The 23,972-nt window shown below is 39.9% G+C and overlaps 1 protein-coding gene across 3 annotated transcripts in view; it reads left to right on the forward strand.

The window, feature by feature from the left end:
• Positions 1–2,078: 2,078 nt before the first annotated feature.
• SCMH1 (Scm polycomb group protein homolog 1) overlaps positions 2,079–23,972 on the forward strand; it is a 190,583-nt gene continuing 168,689 nt past the window's right edge. For 2 of the 3 annotated variants that reach the window (XM_082860565.1, XM_082860568.1), the window contains exon 1: positions 2,079–2,153. The gene's annotated coding sequence lies outside the window, so the exon portion shown is untranslated. The remainder of the gene's footprint in view (positions 2,154–23,972) is intronic. The other variant, XM_082860567.1, reaches the window with a different exon arrangement.

The raw sequence follows: 23,972 nt of genomic DNA on the forward strand, positions 1-23,972 counted from the left end.
CTACACAGCACCCAGTGGAAATGAAGGAATAAAACACTCATCCTGTCGCTTGTCAGGTGGTAAAGTGATACCAAATGAGGAATAAAAAGACCAGAGTCATCTGGGTCCTAGCTCTGTTGCTTACCAGCCCTGCACTTCCCTGTTTCTATCCTTCTGCCTAGAATGCCCATGCCTTGTGAACTTATCCCTCAAGGCTGGCCTTGGGTCTTGAAAACTCTTTCTGAAATGAAAGTCTGATTAAGTCACTCCCCTACTTAAAACTTCAATAGCTTCTTTCTGCCTATAGCAGGCATTCATAAACCTTTTGGGCTCAGGACCCCTTCCCACTCTTAAATATTACTGAGGACCTCGAAGAGCTTTTTAATGTGCCATTTGTTACTTCTAACAATACTTACCATATTAGGAATTAAAACTGAGAAATTTCTAAAATTTTATTAATTCATTTAAAATTACAAGAAATCCATTACCTGTTAATATAAACACACTTTTAGTGGAAAATGTCTACTATTTCTAAGACAAAATATTAATGAGAAAAGCGGTGTCTTACATTTGTACAAATCTCTTTAACACCTGGCTTAAAGAAGACAGCTGCATTTTCAAATCTGTACCCGCATTTAATGCATTGAAATATCATTTGTCCTATAGTCTATGGAAAACTTCACTGTATGCTCATCAGAGTAAAAAAAAGCAAATCGCATTTAGCATTATTATGAAAATAATTTTGAGCTCTCTGACCCCTGAAAGGATCTCAGGGACACCCAGGAGTCCCAGAACCATACTATGAAAACCACTGGCCTACAAAATAAATTCTAAGGTAGACATACAAGGACATTAAATGTCATTCTAGGCACACAAAGACCTCCTTCCATGTTCTGGCTTCCTTTCCCTGTCTAGCTTCAGCACCGTCATCACCACATTCACACTGTCTCTCATACTCCCACCCTGCCAGTCACACCAACCAGCCATCTGCTATCACATGTCTTTATGCCCTTGCACACATCCGTCCCTCTGCCTGAAATGAGCTTCCTCCTTGCAGACTCTTTCAAGAGCCAACCTGAAAGTGTTTAACTCTCAGGGAGTCTCCTTTGACCCATCCAAACAGCTGATGACTCCCTGCTGGCAGAGCACAGGCTTTGAAGTCAGGTTGGAGATGAATCTCCACTCATTTACTGGCTGGGTGACCTTGGACAAGTAGCTTCACCTCCCTGAGCTTCAGTTTCCTCCCTGCTAAAATTGGGATGATCCAGGTGGACGCGGCGTTTAACCATAGGAGTGTAGCAAAGAGTGTTCACTACCAGAATGAGCCTGTCTCCTGGCACATGGAGGGGCTCAATGCGTAAGTAGTTGTTGAATGGATGGATGAACCAATGAAGGGACCGCGGGAGCTTCTATTTCCTACGCATTTACTTACTAGGTCTCCAGCACTGTTTCGTGGGCTTCACAAGCATTAACTTATTTATCCTCACACCAACCCTCTGGATTGAATGCTACCCCGTTAGAGGTGAGGGTCCTGGGGTAGAAATACAAGGTAACTCGCTCAAGGTCATCCATCACTCTTAGCAGGGCAGGGATTCGAGCCCCGGAGCGCCGCTCTTCGCCCGAGGCGGCGCCGCGCGTCTGCCAACCTGACCTGACGCCTCTTGGGTCCGCCATCTCCCTCACCCGCCCACGCGCGGGCTCGGAGCGGCGACAGCGGGACTCGAACCCAAGTACCCGAGCCCTCTCCAGACCTCAGTTTACCCACCCGTGAGAAGCGGCGCATAGGGCCGGTGGGGACGCGGGTCTGGACCCCGGGGTCGAAGGCAGGAGGCGGGAGGCAGCGGAGGCTAGCGAGGCCTGGGCGCTCGGCGGCGCCCTCCCGGCACCGCCCCCCCGCGCGGGCCCAACTGCCGAGGCGCTCGCCACCCTGCGGCCTGAGGCCCGGGGGGCGGGGCCGGGAAGCCCGCGCCCCGCCCCGCCCCCGCCTCAGCCAACGCCGCCGCCGCCTCGGTCGAGCCCCCAGCCGCGCGCCAGCCCGCCGGCCGGCCGGCAGCCGCTGCTCTCCGGAGCCGCCCCCGCCCGCCCCCTCCGCGCGTCCTCCCTAGCTCGCTGCGCAGCGGAAACATGGCGGCGGGCAGGGAGTGAGCCGCTCCGCGTCGTCGCTGCGCCCGCAGGTAAGCGCCTCAGCGGCCGCCTCCGGTCTCCCGGAAAGCCCGCGCCCTGAGGGGCTGGGCCGCCAGGGGCCGCCCCGGGTGAGAAGGAGGCGCCAGGACCGGCCCGGCCGCTGCCCCCGCCCCTCGGGCCCGACTGTCCGTCTGTGTGTCCCGGCCGGTCGGCCTGTCTGGGGTCCGAGCGCGGCCGTCCCCCGCCGTGTTCTTGGGCCCGGAGCTCCGGCGGCTCGTTCTGCTTCCGCGGCCGGGCCAGCGGGGCCCAGTGTCCGGCCCGCGGCCCTGACTCAGTAGAGGCGCCCCGGGGGCCCCGCGAGGGAAACTCAAGGACACGGGGATCTCTGGAGGGTCCGCATCGCGGGCGGTCCGAACGGCGGTCTCTCTGTTCTGGCCGGCGGGGCTGGGTCGGCCCGAGAGTGTTGGCTTTGGGCCGAGGGCCGGGAGTCGGAGGGGCTGTCAGTCGACTCGGACAGGAGAGCTGAGAGATGCCTGTGGATCCTCGCCGGCCGGATCCGATTCGGGGCGGGCGAGGACCGAGGTCGGCGGACAGCGTGGCTCATCCGAGGGTCGGGGGCGCGAAGGGCGGGGAGCTGTCAGCAGCGGTCCTCCGGGCTGGCTCCGGCGGCTGGGGCTGCGCCGAGACAACTCACGTGTGCCGCCGGAAACGGGCGCGGAAAGCAGGTTTCCAACCTCCGACGGGGGCGGGAGCCGCTGGGCACCGAGGTGAGCCAGCGGCCAGGAGGGCTGGACACGTGGGCACAGCTGTGGGCCAGCCCCGGAGGAATGAAAAGGGGTTTCCTGGAGGTAAGTGAACCCCAAAACATCTCCAGACTGGAAGGGAATTTAAAAGTCATCCAGGGTCCCTTTCCCTCATCCCATGCCAAAGTAGCTTTGAAAATCCTAAATTCTACCCTAATAATTTGACAAGTCTGAACATCTCCTCCAGTGATGGGAAACCGATCTCTTCCCAAGGAAACCCAAAACCTATTAAGTTTCTGCAAGAAGCTCTTTCGGCCCCAAGGATTGACCTGCTTAAATATAAAGTACTCTATTCCGTTTCTCACTTCTGTGCCGTGTTTTGAACTTAAAAAAAAAAAAATCTAGTACTGTTTGTTTAAACCAACTAAAAGAGTTATTGTGGAAAATTTGGGGGTTTCCCTCATTATTTAAAATGTCTATGAACACTTTATCAAATGAGCAAATGTATATCGATTGGAATGCACCATGCAAATAGAAGAGCTTATTATTTTTTACACTGGGAAAGAATTGAGTCTGGCATCCCTAGTTTGATGCCAGACTGCAATTTAATATTTAGTTGGAGAGGGAAATGCTTTATTACATTGAACTCTTTGCTCTCTTTCTAACTGCCAACACAAGGCCCAAAATTACTATGAAAAGAACATTTTTTTGTTGTTGCTCATATACCAGCATTATTTTTTACTTGCCTTTTTATCACTGAGCCTTGGTTTGTGGGGTTAAGTTTTTAAGTACTGTCTTTACCAACAACTTAAACCCCTGCCTAAGCAACCCTGCAGGTTAGTAATTTTTTAAGCTTAGCAGAGATGTGATGACCTTGTAGATAAAACGCCAAGCTCTTGTATCCAGGACGCTGTTTATATTCTAAGCAAAATTTCACTGTTTTTATAACATAGACAAGCACATAACATAGACAACACAGCGGTCAGAATTAGTTCTTTATCTTTATTCTTATATCTTCATTTTTTTCACTTGGTCAGTGGTTTTGAAGTTTCTAGCACATGTCAAGTTTTGATTTCTGTTATGTTTGTTGGGTAAAACTTTGTATAGCATCATTCTTTACAGAACTGTGCAGACTCAGGAAAAGCTCTGGTTCCTTCCCTTCAAAGGACTTGGAGTTAATGGTAGGAAATACTAAAAAACTCTGTGAGAAAGTACTGGTGTGAATATCCCACTGAAAATGTAATCTCAACATCTTCTAACATTTACTCTATACTTAATGTGTCTATTATGTGTCAGGCACTATGCTATGTACTATGTTTAGCTGGGTAGAAAGAGATGAATAAGATACATTTCCAGTCCTTGTGAAGTTGGTAAATTAGATGCTGAAATAGGTCATCTCAGAATAAAAGGTGAGAGCTATGCCTGTGATGCTGTGGTTGCATCAAGGCGAGGGTGCTTAGACTAGTCCGGGACTTGAGGGAAGGCTTGAGGAAGACATGACACCTGACCCAAGTCTTAAATGGTACGTAGAAGTAAGTCAGGCAAAGATGAGTAAAAAATGTGCTTCAAACAGAGAGAATAGCTTGAGTAAAGGCATCAGTGTGAGAAAAGGAATGGCTTGCCTAGAAAACCGCAAGCAGTTTGGGACTGCTAAGAAATAACGATGAAGATGTAAGTGGTAAGTTGTGAGGCCAGAAATACAGTCCGAGGCCATGTCATGGTAGACCCTGTATGCATAAGTATCTTGAAATGAATTCAATGGGTGACTTTTTTTTTATCACTGAAAGGTTTTTATAGATATGCTTAAATAACATTTTTTAAATGTGGTTATAGGGATGAGGAGAGAGGGATGAAGTTGAGAGAATCTGTGAGGCTTTATGATTGATTGCGTGTGTAGATCAGAGGGTGAGGAGTCCAGGGTGATGCTCATGTTTTTGGTTTGGATGACTAGGGGGATGATGGTGACATTAACTGAGACAGGAAACACTGGATAATGATTTCAGTTTGGGACTTAGAGGTTCTGTGATTTCTTGAGTTAGGTCAATGAGCAAATGTAGAAGTAAGATAGAAAAAAAAGGTTGTGGTCAGAAAGTGGAATATTAGAGTTAAATTGTCTGATGTGGAGCTCTTCTAGGTGACAGCTAGGTCTCTGTGTGTGAGATGCTGAAGTACAGCAGAGGTGAAGGTCGGGTGAAGCTGAGTATGACAAGGAACTGCGAGGCTATTGTATTGAACGAGTCTTCTGCATGGATAGTGAAATGATTTAGGATGCTAGGATGCAGGGAAGAGAGGGATTGGGACCCAGGTGCAGTGAATATAGGGGATTAATCGGGAGGGTGGTAGATGACAGATGAGGGGGAGGGGTAAGGAGTGATATAGCCAGGTGGTGGAAACCTCAGAGGAGGAGGAATTTTTAAACACAAGAATGGAGAAGTAATGGTTTTTGACTTTTCCTTCCTAGAAGCAGGATTCTGATCTCTTCATCTTTATTCAGGTCTCATATTAGTCATTCTGTTGGCTCTGAAGAATCTGTTCTAACTCTTGGAAAGTAGGAGGGCAGATATCCTATATCAAATCCTTTCTGCTGATACTTAATGACGAAGTCCATGGAGGGTTTTTTTCCCTGATGGTCAGTGGATAGATAGGAAACAATCAGTAGTGAGGATATACTCATGGTTTCTGGGAAGAGTATAGTGGCAAGAGCCTAGGCTTTGGGTTAGAAAGATGGATTCAAATCTAGGCTATGTCACTTGCTAGCCTTAGGACTGTAAGCAAATTGTTTAACTTCTGTAACTTTCAGTGTCCTTATGTGTAAAAAATAGATTTCTACTTCATGGGGTGTCACAGAGGTTACATGAAATAATGTGTGTGTGTGTGTGTGTGTGTGTGTGTGTGTGTATACACACTAGAGAAGCAATTGGCACTTCAGAGATGCAAAGTAAATGTTAATTCTCTTCCAACTACCTTTAAGGGACTTAAGCTCTGATGACAGAAATGAAATTTTTTCATGCTTACCTAAATTGTAAGGCAATAAGTACTCTAAGGGAGGTAAAGCAAAGTGATACAGGAGTTCAGAGGATGGAGCCATCATTTCTCAACAGTTGGAACAAGGTTAGGCTTTACACTCAAGATGAATTTTATTTGAGCCTTGGAGAACAAATTTAAATAGATTAAATAATTTAGGTGGAGCTCCAAAATGGGGAAATTATAGGATATGTTTTTAAAAATTGATAGTTGCCAGAGGTCAAGTATTGTATTTGTGTAAGTCAATAAGCCCACTAGAGAGGTGGGCTGGGGCCATAGTATTAAAGACCTGAAACTTTGGAGTTTGGACTTGATTCTAGATATTCGAGGGAGCCATAGATTGTACATCCTCCCTTTCTACCTCAGTTTCCTATCTGTAAAATCTATAGGCATTAATTTAGACACTTTGGATTTGTGTTTGAAATAAACCAAGTAAATTCACATTTGAAAATAAGTTCCTATGTAGACCAGCTTTCAGTTAAAAAAATAACTACTAGGATTTATTTTGTAGTTGTAGCTTACTTAATCTTTTGCAATAACCTTGTTTGGTAGATAGGCTTAGTGGAGTTAAAAAAACATACAAGATCTCACTGGTAGAAAGTGACTAAAGATGTTCTCATTTCAAATTCTTTCTTATACTGCCATACTGATTTAGATTTGAAAAATAAGCCTGGGTCCTCAGTGTCACTGAATATTAATAATACAACCCAGGGCTGGTCACTTTGCTTCTGTGATCCTCAGTTCCCTCATTTATAAAATGAGGAAAGGTGTGGGTGTAGGGCTTAACACTTTACATAATGTGAATAAGTACATACTAGATACTCAGATGTTGCCCCCACCCCCTGCAATCTGTAAATGAGGGAATTTAACCAAACCATTGTCAAGGCCTTAGTGCTAACTCCCTAGCTATCAGGGAACTGCTAGAACTAATTATTTTGATAACCTTTGGCCATATAAACCCAGCAAGTCTTATCCTCTGTTAACCTTTGTCCCAGCTCCTCCAATCATATGTCTTTCTTCTGTACTGTTATTCCTGTGCTGACTTGGCTTCCTCTTCCTCTCTCCCAATCCTGCTATTTTGCTCCCTTTCAAACCTTTCCACTTGTTCTCTGAAACTCCTGTTTTCTACACTGTTAACCATTTTATGGGATGTTTTAATGTGTGTTCTGGCCTTAAATGGAAGCCAGGAGAGTAAGATCGCTTAATCTAGCCCTTCTGAACGGGTGCAGCTCATTCTCCCAGACCACTCCTTGCAAAAGGAGAGAGGTAAGGATGACTGTAATTTTTTATGCACCACTATTTCATACATTTCCAGACCGCTGCTTCTCTGCCTTCTTAAAATCCCTGTGCTCTCTGGCACAAGGGCTATACCACTCTTGTCTTCTTATATAATAGATCTTCTCTATCATTTAGGACCTAGTACACACAGTCTTCCTTTCCATCTCAATTTTTGGCCTTACCCTGAGTGGCTTCAGTACTCACATGGATGATCGTTTCTTCAACACATTGACCTCTTCAACTGAAGTGATCATCATTTTAGCTAATCAGCTCCCCTAGTCACACCATGAGCTTTGTTCTCATGCAAAGATGGCCCACCTCTGAAATTACGAATGAAGACATGCAGATTTGTTCAAAATTTCTTCTTCTGCCTGACCTTTGAGGATCTACTAGATCTTTTCTTTGACCCCACCAAGGCCTGTCTTCACTTCCTTCCCTATCCAGCTTAATTTTCTTAGTCTCTTGCTATTTCATTCACTCTCTTATCATTATCTTTTATTCCCTTGCTCTTTTGTCCTTCTGTCCCTGTCTGGGCAAAATCCCGAACTAATCTCTCTCTCCTTGCCTATACTAGCTCTCCTGAGCCCTGCTGGAAAAAACATCACAGTTATACAGATTGCTGCCATTGGGGAGATGGGAAGATGAAGAAGGATAGGTGATTACAATTGCATGTTATTGAAGTATGTCACACATTTTTCTACTTAATTTGAAACATACAATAACCCTGTTAGAGAGGATGCCAGATCATTATAAACTCTATTTACTGATAAGTAACTGAGGTGTAGGTGGATTAAATGATGTGCCCAATGCCAAATAGCTAGTAAATGTCAGAATGACAACTCAAAACCAGGTCTTCTTACTACAGATTCTGTGTTTTGTCCAGAATGACTCATTGCTTTCTGTGACTTCCTTTTTAAGACTCTGGGCTGTCTGAACCTCCTGCTGGTTCTGTTGTAAGTTGTAATATATTAATTTCCTTCCATTTTAAATTATATAAAGGCTGATGCATTATTTTCCCCTCTGATTTACTATAGTTGTTACCATTGTTAGCTTTTAAAATTGAAGCATATACATATTGTATATTCATTTTAATCACTATGTCTATTGCTCATTGATGTATTATGGGCACATTTCTAAGTGTTTTCTTATTTAGTAGAATTGCTTTACACTCACTTTTGTAGACTTTCCTCTGGGGCATTCAAACATGGTGGAACTAGAGGCTGTTTTAGTCATTATGTTCTGCAAAGTATAATAGAAAACATGAGAGCCAGCATACTTGTTCTTGGAGATATTTAAGAAGAGAGCAGACAACTGTTTGTCTTAGGTGATTTAAAATTTTGGACTTCCAGTCCTGATTTTTTGGTGCTCTGTCTTATCTCCAGTTATCTCAAGGGACTGCCGGAAAGTCTCCAAGCTAAATTAAATTTATTTCTTTAAATATAAAAGTTTATAAAACCTAATAGGCGGGCTTCCCTGGTGGCGCAGTGGTTGAGAGTCCACCTAACAATGCGGGGGACGCGAGTTTGTGCCCCGGTTCGGGGGGATCCCGCGTGCCACGGAGCGGCTGGGCCCGTGGGCCGTGGCCGCAGGGCCTGCATGTCTGGGGCCTATGCTCCGCGGCGGGAGGGGCCGCAGCAGTGAGAGGCCCACGTACCGCAAAAAAAAAAAAAAAAAAACAAACCTAATAGGCATAGAGGGTCACAATTCCAAAATAAGAGCTTAAAACATTGTCTAATTTCTTTATGTGTGTTTTTTCAGTTTTTCATTTATTCATTCAACAAATATTTATTAATGTCTGCTAACTGACAGACACTGTGCTGTGTACAGTGACAAGGATGGAATTCACCTGTGAAGCCATCTGGTCCTGGACTTTTGTTTTTTGGGAGTTTTTAAATCACAGATTAAATTTCAATGCTTGTAACTGGTCTGTTCATATTTTCTATTTCTTACTGGTTCAGTCTTGGGAGATTGTATCTTTCTAAGAATTTGTCCATTTCTTCTAGGTTGTCCATTTTATTGACATATAGTTTCCTGTAGTAGTCTCTTATGGTCCTTTGTATTTCAGTGGTGTCATTTGTAACTTCTCCTTTTTCATTCCTAATTTTATTGTTTGGGCCCTCTCCCTGTTTTTCTTGATGAGTCTGGCTAAAGGTTTATCAATTTTGTTTATCATTTCAAAGAACCAGCTTTTTGTTTCATTGATCTTTTCTTTTGTTTTCTTCATCTCTATTTCATCTATTTCTGCTCTGATTTTTATGACTTCTTTCCTTCTACTAACTTTGGGTTTTGTTCTTCTTTCTCTAGTTGCTTTAGGTGTAAGGTTAGGCTCTTTATTTGAGATTTTATTTCCTGAGGTAAGCTTGTATCACTCTAAACTTCCCTGTTAGAACTGCTTTGGCCATGTCCCATAGGCTTTGGATTGTCGTGTTTTCATTTTCATGTGTCTCTAGGTATTTTTTGATTTCTTCTTTGGTTTCTTCAGTGATCCATTGGTTGTTTAGTAGCATATTGTTTAGCCTCCACATGTTTGTGTTTTTTGCATTTTTTTTCTTGTAGTTGATTTCTAATCTCATAGAGCTGTAGTTGTAAAAGATGCTTGATATGATTTCAGTTTTCTTAAATTTACTGAGACTTCCTTTGTGGCCCAGCATGTGATCTATTCTGGAGAATGTTCCATGTGCACTTGAAAAGAATCTGTATTCTGCTGCTTTTGGATGGAATGCTCTATAAATATCCATTAAGTCCATCTGGTCTAATGTGTCATTTAAGTCCTGTGTTTCCTTATTGATTTTCTGTCTGGATGATCTGTCCATTGATGTAAGTGTAGTGTTAAAGTCCCCCACTGTTATTGTATTACTGTCAACTTTCCTTTTATGTCTGTTAACATTTGCTTATATAGTATATTGAGGTGCTCCTGTGTTGGGTGCATATATATTTACAATTGTTATATCTTCTTCTTGGATTGATCCTTTGATCATTATGTAGTGTTCTTCTTTGTCTCTTGTAGCAGTCTTTATATTAAAGTCTATTTGTCTGATATGAGTATTGCTACTCCAGCTTTCTTTTGATTTCCATTTACATGGAATATCTTTTTCCACCCCCTCACTTTGAGCCTGTTATGTGTCCCTAGGTCTGAAGTGGTTCTCTTGTAGACAGCATATATATGGGTCTTGTTTTTGTATCCATTTGGCCAGTCTATGTCTTTTGGTTGGAACATTTAATCTGCTTACATTTAAGGTAGTTATAGATGTGTATGTTCTTATTGCCATTTTCTTAATTGTTTTAGTTTGTTTTTTTAGGTTTTTTTTCTTCCTTTCCTCTTTTGTTCTCTTCTCTTGTGATTTGATGACTATCTTTAGCGTTGTGTTTGGATTCCTTTCTTTTTTGTGTGTATATCTATTACAGATTTTTCATTTGTGGTTACCATGAGGTTTTAATATAGCAGTCTATATGTATACATGATTGTTTTAAGTTGCTGATCTCTTAATTTCAAATGCATTTCAAATATCCTGCATTTTTACTCCCCTCCTGTCACAGTTACTGGTTTTGATATCATATTTGTGTGTGGACGACTTCCTACCTATCCTGTATGTTTACCTTTGCCGGTGAGCTTTCCCATTTTCATAATTTTATTGTTTCTAGTTGTGGCCTTTTCTGCTTAGAGAAGTTCCTTTAGTATTTGTTGTAATGTTGGTTTGGTGGTGCTGAAATTTTTTAGTTTTTATTTGTCTGTAAAGCTTCTGATTTCTCTGTCAAATCTGAATGAGAGCCTTGCTGAGTAGAGTACTCTTGGTTGTAGGTTTTTCCCTTTCATCACTTTAAATACACTGTGCCACTCCCTTCTGAACCACAGAGTTTCTGCTGAAAACTCAGCTGATAATCTTATGAGGATTGCCTTGTATGTTATTTGTTGCTTTTCTCTTGTTGGTTTTAATATTTTCTCCTTGTCTTTAATTTTTGCTATTTGATTACTATGTGTCTCAGAGTGTTCCTCCTTGGGTTAATTCTGTATGGGACTCTGTGCTTCCTGGACTTGGGTGACTGTTTCCTTTCCCATGTTAGGGAAGTTTTCAGCTGTTATCACTTCAAATATTTTATCAGGCCCTTTCTCTCCCTTTTCTCCTCCTGGGACTCCTATAATGCTGGTGCAAATGTTGGTGCATTTGACGTTGTCCCAGAGGTCTCTTAAACTGTCCTCATTTCTTCATTCTTTTTTCTTTATTCTGTTCCATGGTAGTGATTTCCATCACTCTGTCTTCCAGCTCTGTACAGTGACCAAGGTGAATGCCATAATTTTAAAAATGCACAGATAGGCCACAGAGTTAAAGAATATATTTATGGTACATATAACAGCTAAATATTACTGTCTGTATTAACTAGGGATTCCTACAAATAGGTTAGAAAAAGACAAATCAATAGAAGAATGACAAGGTATAAAAGAGGCAACCTAAAAGTTTATTAGCCATTTGCTGGTAATTAGTTCCTGTAGGAAAATTAAAGTTCTAATGAGATGTCATTTCATACCTATTAGATTGGCAAAAATTAAGAAGTCTGATAATACCAAATAATGGTGGGAATGTAGAGTTAAGGGAGCTCTTGGACACTGTTGATGGAAATAGAAATTGCACAACCATAGTGAAGAAAAATTTAGCAATATCTGTTAAAACTAAAACACACATAACCTACAATCCAGCAATTCCACTCCTAGGCAGATACCATTTAGAAACTCTCCTATGCATGTATAAATAGTTATGCAACATTTTTGTAGCAGAAAGTTCAAACTAGTCCAAATGTCTATTTATAAAAGAAAGAAAATATTGTAGTATATTTACCTAATGGAATCCCGTACAATAATGAAAATGAATGAACTAGATCTATATAGTAACTTGGGTGAATCTCACAAGTAAAAAGTTAAGTAAATAAAGCAGATGGCAGAACACATTTATATTGTATAAAGCCCAACATTCATGTATTATTTAGGGAAGCATACTTACATAATAAATGTTTAAATAAATGCATGGTAATGATAAATATCAAAGTAAGGATAGTGGGGATCTCTGAAGGGTAAGGTGGGGAGAGAAGACCAGTAATACTGCTGGGAAGAGCACGCAGGAGCCTTAAATTGTATTGGTAAATACTTTTTCAACTAGGCTGTAGATATATGGGTGTCCATTCATTATTCTTTATATATCTGAAACATTGTATTATATATGTATTTTTAAAGAATAATAGCATGTAGTTTTTATTATGAGTTTAATGCAGGGAGGGAAGGAGCAGCAGAAATATAAAGAGATGTTATTAGGATGAATCATGTAACTGTTTTCTACAGGTCTGAAATGGTCTAAAATAGGCAACTTCAAATGGCTCAACGTCATTCGATCTAATGTAACATGGGCTCTCATTGAAATATATTCAAAGTAATATGGGAACACAAGGGCAGGAACAATTGACTACCAAGGCAGAAGGAGAGAGATGGTCTTTGGAAAAGCTTCAGAGAGAGAGAGAGAGAGAATGACATTTAAACTGGATCTTAAAGGTTAGGAAGGAATTCACTAGATAGAATGAAGAGAAGAAGGCCTTCCAGGTAGACAGAAGTAAAGACCCCTTTGCATGGATGGAATCCCCCAGGTGGAATATGTGGAGGTCACAGAAATGTAGCAGAGGAAGAGACTAAGGAGGAGAACAAGCACAAGGAGGAAACAGGCACATAACAGTTAAGTAACCTGTCCAAGGTCACAGGACTAGCAGATGGTGGAACCAGGATTTGAACTCCAGCGACCTAGGTCCAGAGTCTCTGCTCTTGGCCAGTAAGCTATTCTCTGAATCACTACATTATAAGCAAAATCAGGAGAAACCAGTGTTTTGAATGCCAAAGGAACAGCGGTAAGTTTCAAAAAGAAAGGAATAGTCAGCAGTGTGCAAGGCCCTATGGAGGTAAAGTAGGAATACTACAAAGAGACCATTGGATTAAAAAAAAAATCATTGTGCTCTCAGTTACAGTAAGGGATACCAAGATAATAGAGATGTGGGTATCTCAGAATAGTAGTGATTCAGTCCACCAGTTCTGTGGACGAATGATTATAATTCCATTTAATAATGAAGAAGATGGAGTCAGGGAGACTATTTGGAATAGATCCTCTCTCTATTTAAGTATTTGATATATCAACACAGTTGAAAGGATTTTCATCCTCTGCTGTCAATATCATAGTTTCTCTAAAACTAGGATTAATACTGAAAATTTTGTTTATTCTTCTGTATCTTCTGGTTTTAATAAAGATAGAACTTAAGCTATGTTGATTAGTGGATTTTCAGAATTAGGTGATATTCTAAAGATCAGTAGTTCAATTTACAATATCTCATACACGAAAAGGTGAAAGAGACCTTATAAGTACTATGGTTTGTGGAAAGAATTAAGGCTTGGTGGTTAGGAGTCCCCATTCAAGTCCTAGTCTGCCACTCACAGGCTTTATGATTTAGGCAAGGGGGTGACAGTAGGTGATCTCTAAGATTTCTTGCAACTCTCAAGCTCTGTGACTATTAGGTCAACTATTCAGTGAAGAAAATGACGCCTAAAGGAGGGACATGGTTTGTCCAGGGTCATGAAAACTGGAATTGATTCTCTTGACACTGGGTCCAAGAAATCTGATGGAAGAATCATCGAACATTTGAGTGGCTGCTGTATATCAGGCAAGTGTTAACTACCTAAAAACATACTTGCACATGAATCGTTTCACAGTTTATTCATCCAGTGTAAAAGTAACAACCATCATCATCTGTGTTTGTTTGTTTATGTATATCCTGCCTTATTCCAGAATGTGTTTAAAGCATACCTATTCTGTGTAACAAACCATACTTAGAAAGGGATTAAACTTAAGTGTCTGTCAGACACACTGCAAAATGCAAACATGTGTTGATCTCACCCACCCTCATATAAATATTATTAGCTCCATTGTATATGTAAAGTAACTGAGACTCAAAGATATCTGGCCAACATTATACAATTTATTAGTGATAGGACTCAGTTTCAAACCCAGACCATCCTGACTTTAGCCCTAATGCATCTTTCCATTTTACCATGTATACTTCCCACAAGCAGTGTTATATATCTCTGAGGCTTCATCAATACAAGAGGCAAGGTTTACCTGTAAGAATTAACTTGTTTTTTAGCTGAATATATCCTGTTCTACCACAATAGGTAAACTAGAAGGATCCCTGAATAGAAGAATGAAACACTTTAGTGAATCAGTCATTCTTATTTTTAGTTTGAGCAAACTTATGAACAATTTCCTTGTTAGGGTTAGTGCTCATATTTTAATAAATTGCAGGGACTTCCCTGGCGGTCCAGTGGTTAAGAATCCGCCTTCCAATGCAGGGGACGTGGGTTCAATTCCTGGTTGGGGAACTAAGATCCCACATTCTGCGGGGCAACTAAGCCTGTGCACCACAACTGCTGAGCCCGCATGCCGTAAATTACAGAGCCCACACACTCTGGAGCCCATGCACCGCAACTAGAGAGAAACGCATGCACCACAACGAAAGATCGCACATGCTGCAATGAAGATCCCATGTGCTGCAACCAAGACCCGATGCAGCCCCAAAAATTAAATAAATAAATAAATAGCAAAGTTTCTGTACCCCCTCAACCCTTGGTGTATATCCGCTGTCTCCTTAACCAACAGATACTTGCCAGCTATGTACTAAGGATACAAAGATGAGAATACGATAAGATTCCTTCCCTCAGTGAGCTTACTATCCAGGTGATAGTTGGGATAAAAAGTTATTATAACTTTACCTCTGTGGTCTTCCTCCCCAAAACCTGTAACTCTAGTCTAATCATGAGAAAAACATTAGACAAATCCCAATTGAGGGACATTCTGAAAAATACCTGAACAGTATTCCTCAAAACTATCAAGGTCATCAGGCAAGGAAAGTCAGCCAAAAAGAGCCTAAGAAGACATGACTACGAAATGTAATGTGTTATCCTGGGAAGGGTAATGGGATCCTGAAACAGAAAAAGGATATTAAGTGGAAACTAAGAAAGTCTAAATGAAGTGTGGACTTCAGTTAATATTGTATCAGTATTGGTTCATTAATTATAATGAATGTACCATGCTAATGTAAGATGCTAATAATAGGGGAAACTGTGCAGAGTATACGGGAACTCTGAACTATCTTTGCAGGCCTCCTGTAAATCTAAAATTGTTCTAAAATAAAAGCTTATTTTTTTAAGTAATAATAAAGTTAAAATAATTTTATATGCTATTTCTTTGGAATTTAATTAAAACACATTTCTTCATAAAATGTTCCCAGTTTGGTTGACTCATTTGATGGGACCAACAAGCTGCAGTCTATTGATTGATGCATGTGCTACATGTGTATGCTAGGTGCGTGCCATATAAATTTTTTCTATCTCAGTGTCTTATACATACAGATGACAGAAATATGCCAAGTGCTAGTCAACAGAAAGGACTCACACAAATGTAAAAAAAATTCTTACTACATAATATTGCTTGTTAATTGAAAGCACAGAACACTTATTTGGAGGGATTGTGGCTAAGTACCTACCATGCTGGCTTGTAAGCAAAAATGATTCAGTTCACATAGGAATGTTATTTTATTTGATCTGTTTGTGTGACACTATAAAAAGGTGCTAATACCTGTTATCACTGTATATGAGTGTGAGTTGGATAGTTATTTTTTCTAAAAATGCTTTATAAGATTAGTGTGATTCTTGGAGTGAGATCAATTTAAAAGTCCTGGACTTAGTTTTAAGAAAAAACTTCTTGAGAAATCGCTTAATCAGAGTTTACAGTTCTTTTACTAAGTGTATCTTCCTCCTCAGTTATAGTTGTGCCTACATGTAAAGGAAACCACTCACAGAAATTTATCTTCAAAGGATATATTCTGTAAATAATTATTTAATGAATTTAGATGTCCTGTCTCTATAGAAAGCTTAGAAAATAATACTAACAGATAACCAGTAGAGCTAGCGATTCTCTTGCTTCTTTATTAATCCAGAACTTACTCTCCAGACTCCCCAACTCTTAACGCTCTTATTTCCACAACACCTCCACTTAATTAATGCAACTTTACTTAATGAATAAGCAAGGATTGCTTGTTTTGGCTGAATTCTATTAACTGCCTTAACAATAAATAGATTTTTTTATGCTGACCTTGACAGTTAGGTGTCAAAGTTGCCTTCTTGAGAACAGCTAGTTGAATTTGGTAAAAAGTAATGTTTTTATTGACTTCTTTATTCTTTTAATATGTTAAGTTCCCTAATGATGGCATTTAAATTAATCATCTGAAAGAGAAATGTCAGTTCAGGCAATCAACTAATTTGTTTCTGATTATTAGTTATTAGTGAAAACCTATATTTAGGTGCTTAATACAGTAAATGTTTAAATAATAAGTGCTTAATTCATATTAGTTATATCCAAATTTGAATTAATGGACTGTATTCATTATACCTAATTTTTTCTTTGCGTGCTCCTATACCTTGTATTGAGAAGGAACTGTATTTTGCACTGAACACGTTTTGGAAATAGCTTTGTTGTCTGATGGATAGGGGTTTAAATCCCATGTCTGCCACCTCTAATCTACCGAAAAGATCCTTAGATCATTCTGTTGATCGGACAGGTTCAGCAGTCCCCGATGTATTTGTAGGTCTTGTCTTTTCTACAGATTAAAGAACACAAGATTCTGGAAGGCAAGGCAACACCTTAAACTTTTAGTGCCCCCAGTATACCATGGTGGATTCTGGTACAGTGGTGGGCTCATAGTATGTTCTAAATAAATATTGTTATAATAGCCTTCTTCTGTGTTACTGGGAAATAACAACTATTGTTTGATACAGTGTAGGAGGAGACAACTAGACTTTTGTTGAGTGTTAAACTTTAGTCTAAGCTAGTATTTCCCCAATTTACCTGATCATCTGGAACACTTACTAAGAAATAACAGATACCCTGACCTGGACATCGTTTCTGTAGATTTGGGGTAGTGCCCTGGTGATCCTTCTGAAAAAAGCAGTGCATTTTTAAATATTGGTAGTGTATTAACACTTTTTGATTGTAAAGGGCAGAAATCCAACATAAATGGATTACAGACAAAGGGGGAAAAAAGGAATTTATTGCCTCACTTATTTTGAAACAGGGCCTAGGGAAGGAAGGTATTAATCTGATCCTTGCTTCTGGATTGTATCCTAGCTTTATCAGGCAAGGAATGCATAACAGAGGTGCTTGAGGGGACCCTAGGGGATTCAAGGGAACTCTCTTATTTTTTCATAGCTGTAGGTCCTACCTTTCTGCCTTTGTTTGTACCATTTTTATTTTAGCCCCGGGTAGTTTCCGAACTCAGCAAGGCTCGTGTGCAGGCTCTAGGCAGAAGGAATCTTTTTTTTTTTTTTTTTTAACAAAAGTGATATTTTCTTCCAAATACTTTCAGATTGACCAGTTTAACTCAAGACTGATACTCTCCATTATGCACTGGTATGATCTGACAGGTTATAAATATTTTTAATATCTCCCCTATTTCATATTAAGCAGTTTGTTTTTTATAGGAACTGATTCAAGTCTGTCTGCATAGCCAATACATCCTGTGTTTTCCCTACCACATCTTGTTTTTGCAGTGTGCCTCGGTAGTGGTGAGTCCTGGTAGAAGACCACAGTTTGATAAGCCGTCTCCTACTGCATAAGGATGGCCAACCTCAGCATGAGACAGAGGTCTGCACTGTGCTGTTCCCAACCTTGATCCAGTCAGTTCTACATCTTAGGGACTCATTTATACCACCCCTCTTCCACGTACCAATTTCTGTCTCATAAGCGTCTTTGGATAGAAGCAATAGAAGCCGACTCTGGTTAACATAACATAAAATTTACAGTTTTAACCATGTTTAAGTGTACAATTCAGTGGCATTATGTACATTCACATTGTTGTGCAACCATCGGCACCATCCATCTCCACAACCTCTTTTCATCTTGCTAAACTGAAACCCTGTACCCATTAAACAGTAACTCCCCATTCCTCCCTCTCTTCAGCCCCTGCCCCACCGTTCTTTCTGTCTCTGATTTTGACTACTCCAAGTTTCTCAAATGAGTGGAATCACACAGTATTTTTCCTTTTGTGACTAGTTTATTTCACTAAGCATAACGTCCTCAAGATTCATCTGTGTTGTTGCTTATAGAACTTTTAATGAACTAGCCCATCTACCTTTTTGACCTCTTGTCACTTTTCTCCTTGCTTTCTGTGCATCAGTCATACTTGCTTTTTTTCTGTTTTGTGGGCTATTCATGCCCCATCCCCCTTACATGCCTGTTCTCTCTGCCTAGAATGTTCTTTCCCCTTCTTTGCCTGGTTACTTTCTGCTCATTCATTGGATTTCAACTAAGACATAACTTCTTCAGGGAATCCTTCCTTTATCTCCCAGAATCTATTTAATCTCTATGTTTCATGATTTCATAATACTATGTGACTTTCCTTTGTAGTACTTATAATAGTTTTAAATGAAGCATCTATTTATGTTTTTTTGGCTGAGTAATGTCTGTCGTGATGGCAGGGACCATGTCCTATGTTCAACATTGTATCCCTGGCACCAAGTATGTAGTAGGTGTTTCAGTAAATAATGTTACATATATAATAATATTAAAATTTGTTGACTTAATGAATTTAGCTCTGGAGATTGATGGCTTAAGGTCTTTCTATAAAAATCTACTACTTATGCGAGCCTTACTTGACTTGAAGAAATGTCCCTTTTCTTTGAACTTGAAAATCCTTATTCATTGTTTGTCAGATGCTTAACATTTACACAAGTAATCCTTATATCATCTTAAATCTTCTATTTTTTCATATTATTTATCCTTTGTATTTGCCAATTTGTCTTCCCCTTTTAAACAGCCACTAGTTATTTTTTTGACTTTCTAAATTACAAATCTGGTCTGTTGTGAAACCTTTAGGGCAGTGCTTCTTAAACTATGCATGTTGAAGGAGGAGTATTTTTCATTCATTTTAGACTAATAATCTTATAAATGTAATAAAAATGAATTGTTAGAAACCTGAAATTTAAAAAAAATCTAAGTATAAACCACAACATTTTATTAGGTTTAACAATATAAAACTGTTCTTTTAAATTATAATACAGAGTTTCTAAGTGATTACTCTCAGTTTCTGTACTTATTGCAAGCTGGTAACCATTTGCTGATGAGAACTGTACATAGAGTACTAAACTGCTTTAGATCTCTATGAAGGAACACCAGGGAGGGGGTCTCAAGGTGAGGCAGAATGTATAAACTCTGCTTCCTTACTGTCCTACCAGATAAGCTCTGTAGTTATTATTGTTATGTTTTGCATAAAAATGTGTTTGAAGATAGTTCTTTTTTTTTTTTTTTGGCTGCGTTGGGTCTTCGTTGCTGCGCATGGGCTTTCTCTAATTGCGATGAGTTGCGGTGCGCGGGCTTCTCATTGCGTGGATTCTCTTGTTGCGGAGCATGGGCTCTAGGCACGTGGGCTTCAGTAGTTGTGGCTCGCGGGCTCTAGAGCGCAGGCTCAGTAGTTGTGGTGCACGGGCTTAGTTGCTCCGTGGCATGTGGGATCTTCCCAGACCAGGGCTCAAACCCGTGTCCCCTGCATTGGCAGATGGATTCTTAACCACTGCGCCACCAGGGAAGTCCCTGAAGATAGTTCTTTAAAAAAGGTTGAAAACCTCTAATCCGCAGAATATGTTCGTTGATCTTTATCTGATTCTAACCTAGTTTTCTGTTTCAGTCACTGCTTCCTGATGTGTATTCCTATGCTTGAATCATTTATCGTTTTCCACAGAACATCACACAAGCCCTTTTACTACTTAGTATTATACTTTTCTACTTCCCTCTACTTAATTAGAATTTCCTAAACTTCCTTCTCTGTCTGGAATAAGATGCGTGCCCTAAATTTTGCTTCAAAAATCACCTCCTCTGTGAAGCCTTTTCATTTCATTTAGACAGAATTGGTCTCCACCTTTAACATACCTTTAATAACTACATATTACATTCTGTTATAATGTATTTGCTTATCTATCTCCATATAGATTAATATTGTTCAAGTCCTAGCCATCCTTATATCCCTAGCCCAGGGACCAGCACATAGTCAATAAATATTGACTGGGTAAATTGGGAAAGTCATCAATATTGTGCATATTTCAGACATAGAAGTTTCTTATTTGGTCTTGGACAAGCTGTGTGATTTTCTCTTCACTAGGGGACCTATCCTTGGGTGTTGAGTATGACATATATAATAAAGTTTGAAATATTGGTCCTAGAAAAATACAAGTAATGATCCTCCTACATTGAAGCTCTGTGTGAATAGGGTATATAGAGAAGGAGGTTAAAACTGGATTAGCCTTGAAATTGGTTTGATTGAAAATTTAGAAATCTGATCCTTTAAATAGCACCCTTGTTTTGTTTTATCTAATTGACTTTGTCTGTTCTTGCAGTTTTATGAGTGACCTATAAGTGATCTCCTATGGTGAGACTGTTTGGCCTATGGAAAAAGTACAAGATTTGGAGTCACATGACCTAGATATTCTAATCCTAGACCTAGTGATTACTAGCTTTGTAAACTTTATCAGTCATTTAAACTCTCTAAATCTTGTTTTCTTCATTTGTAATGAAGGGATACTAATATTAGCCCTTTGCACCTCACAAGATTGTGAGGGCCAAATGAGGTAAGAGTATATGAAAGTATATATGAGAGTATATGAAACCCCAGAAAATGTACTATTGACTGTTTGCTGTTTGACTTCAGAGAAGTTAAATTCTTTGTACCTTAGCTTATTTTCTTATAAAATGGGAGTAATAATACCTGTATCATAGGTTTATTGTGAGAATTAAGTTATTCATAAAAAAATGTCTAGCAGATTGACTTGGGTGTTTGACTAGCAGTCAATTTACATTTTCTTTAGCATACACCCTTTCTCATCCCCCACCCTGAATTAGGATTGGATAATAATAATGGTAAGAAATGACAGCAAGCAGAGATTAATTATTTATTTACTAAATGCTGGTCTATGCTTAATTCTGTGCTAGTTGCTATGGGGAAAATGGAGATATAATAACAATGCCTTTCATTTCATTTTAGCTATTCAGTATTTATTTAGCACTCACTCACCATGTGCTAGATACAGAGGATAAAGAAATAAACATGAAGCAACCCGCCCATCAAGGCTCATAATTTAGCAGACAAATAATATTAGACAAATAAATAAATTGTAATACAGTATAGGGCTATAATATAAATGTGTACATTCCAAGGAAAAGAGAATGATTATGTATGAGAGTATGAGGAAGGCTTCTCAGAAGAGGTAATATATGAATTAGGTTTAAAGGATGCATGGAAGTTTATCAGGTGGACTGAAGCGCTGGAGGAGAGGGCATTCCAGATGGAAGGTATCAGCATATGCAATGTTTGGGACTACGTATATAAGTTGAGTGCTACTATGGTATTAAGGTTGAGAAGGGGTGACTAAAGATGAAGTGAATCTGTTCACATTTGAGGTGGCAGCCTGGGGTTTAGTGAAAAATTTTGAGGATAGGCAAGTACTAGAAGGAAAAAGAATATTAATAAAGATGAAGTAACTTTGAAAAAAACAAAAGATGAAGTGAGAGGGTAGGCAAGGGCTGGATCATCCAAAAGATCTGTACACCATCCTTAGGAGTTTAAACGTCACCCTGTAGACAAAGGGAATCTGTGAGAGTTTGGAGTAGACTACAAAGAGGATCTCTTAGACGTTATAGGAAAATCACTTTGATGATACTGTGGATGACCGGACCTGGGATCGTTACAGACTACCTAAATGCTTTCAGATTACACACTCATCTGATTCTTCCAACATGCCTTTGAAAGTTGGCAAAGCAAGAATTAATCCCATTTGACATATGAACCAGTGAGAATTAGAGATGACACTGGAAGTTAGTCAGGGTCAGTACTTATTGAACAAGGACTAAACCTAGGCCTTTTCCCAATCTAGTTTTAGTTTCACTACAATACATTGAAACTCACAATCCCTTCTCCCAAGTGAGATTGAAGACTTGTTGGGGATGTTAAAGGGTAATTTCTTTAAAAGAGTAAAGTCATTTATTCACAATAGCCGAGATATGGAAACAACCTAAGTGTGCATCGATAAAAAAATGTGTATATATACAGTGGAATATTATTCAGTTAAAAAAGAAAGAAATCCTGCCATTTGTGACAACATGGATGAACCTGGAGGGCATTATGCTAGGTGAAATAAGTCAGACAGAGAAAGACAAATACTGCGTGGTGTATTTTAAGAGTATGTGGACTCTTAAAAAAAATTGAACTCTTAGAAACAGAGAGTAAAATGATGGTTGCTAGGGGCTGGAGGGTAGAAGAAATGGGGAGAGGTTGGTAAAAGGGTTGGGGGGAGGTAAAATCACGACTCACACAAATACAAAATGAACAGAAATTTTATTTAACTCATTAGTTAATGTAGTGAACAGAAAGAGTACGAAAAATGGTTCAAAAGAGGACTCAAAGTACCACATATTTATAGTCAGGGTATTCTGAAATTAGTTTAAAAACAAATGCAAAAGTGCTCCATATTCACAGAGCAACATCAAGTGAATTCCTTGTACACAGTTTGCATTTCAGTGGACAGGAATTATTTCCATTAATATCAATTTTCAGCAAAGCTATCAGTTTACAACAAACTTGTAAAATTGCCTAGTCAGAGATAGACCAAGTAACACATTTCTGTAGGATCAGAGAATCTGGAAGCCTCCATCCTTCTATTGATAGAACATGCCATTTCAAAACCTTTCACTGGGGCTTTCCTGGTGGCACAGTGGTTAAGAATCCGCCTGCCAATGCAGGGCACACTTCTATCCCTGGTTCAGGAAGATCCCACATGCAGTGGAGCAGCTAAGCCTGTGTGCCACAACTACTGAGCCTGTGCTCTAGAGCCCGCGAGCCACAACTGCTGAGCCCACATGCCATAACTAATGAAGCCCACACACCTACAGCCCGTGCTCTGCGCAAGAGAAGACATTGCAATGAGAAGCCTGTGTGCCACAACGAAGAGTAGACCCCACTCGCCGCAACTAGAGAAAGCCAGCATGCAGCAACGAAGACCCAACGCAGCCAAAAATAAATAAATAAAATTTTTAAAATTAAAAAAAAAGCCTTTCACTATTTTTCCTTATAGAATTTAAGACTAATTCTCAAAACATTCAGATTGATAAAAGACATTATAAAATTTAGGGATAAATTGTGTGGTTGGACTAGATTTGCTGTAGATCAGGATCTTCTCTAGTTTTCTCTACTAGTCTGTTGTTATGAATAAGTGATTCTTCATCTCAACAGAAATGTCCTTTGGAAAATGGCTGAGTCATAAAGTCCCATTGTGCAACCTTGGTCCCCATTCTCACTTTCTGTTTAGATTACCTGCCCAGTACACTTAAGTGTTTGAATTACCCCTTCCCAGAAATGACAACTCTGTCCCCAAACCCATCAGCCTAGATGTTTGGACCCTAATGCCCATGTTAAAAAAGTCTTCTAGGTGTCAGCTGTCTGGATTTTCTAAGCATTACCTCTGCAGTGTTCCTTGGCATAATGCTGTCTTCCCCATTAGCTCTGTGATGGGTTTTAGAAGAGTCTTTTGCTGTAATACAGTAGGTGCATTCCTAAGAAGCTTTATGTCATGGATAATTAGTATGACAATACTTGTTTAAGGGATTTTTTTTCCGATATGAAATTAAAGATGCTTATATACCTCTAACTATATGACTATAAAATCTAAAATTTTGAGGAAATCCAGTATTTGTTTTTGTTTAA

This window comes from Leucopleurus acutus (assembly GCF_964270905.1).
Source record: "Leucopleurus acutus genome assembly, chromosome: 2".
NCBI classification, from domain to species: domain Eukaryota; kingdom Metazoa; phylum Chordata; class Mammalia; order Artiodactyla; family Delphinidae; genus Leucopleurus; species Leucopleurus acutus.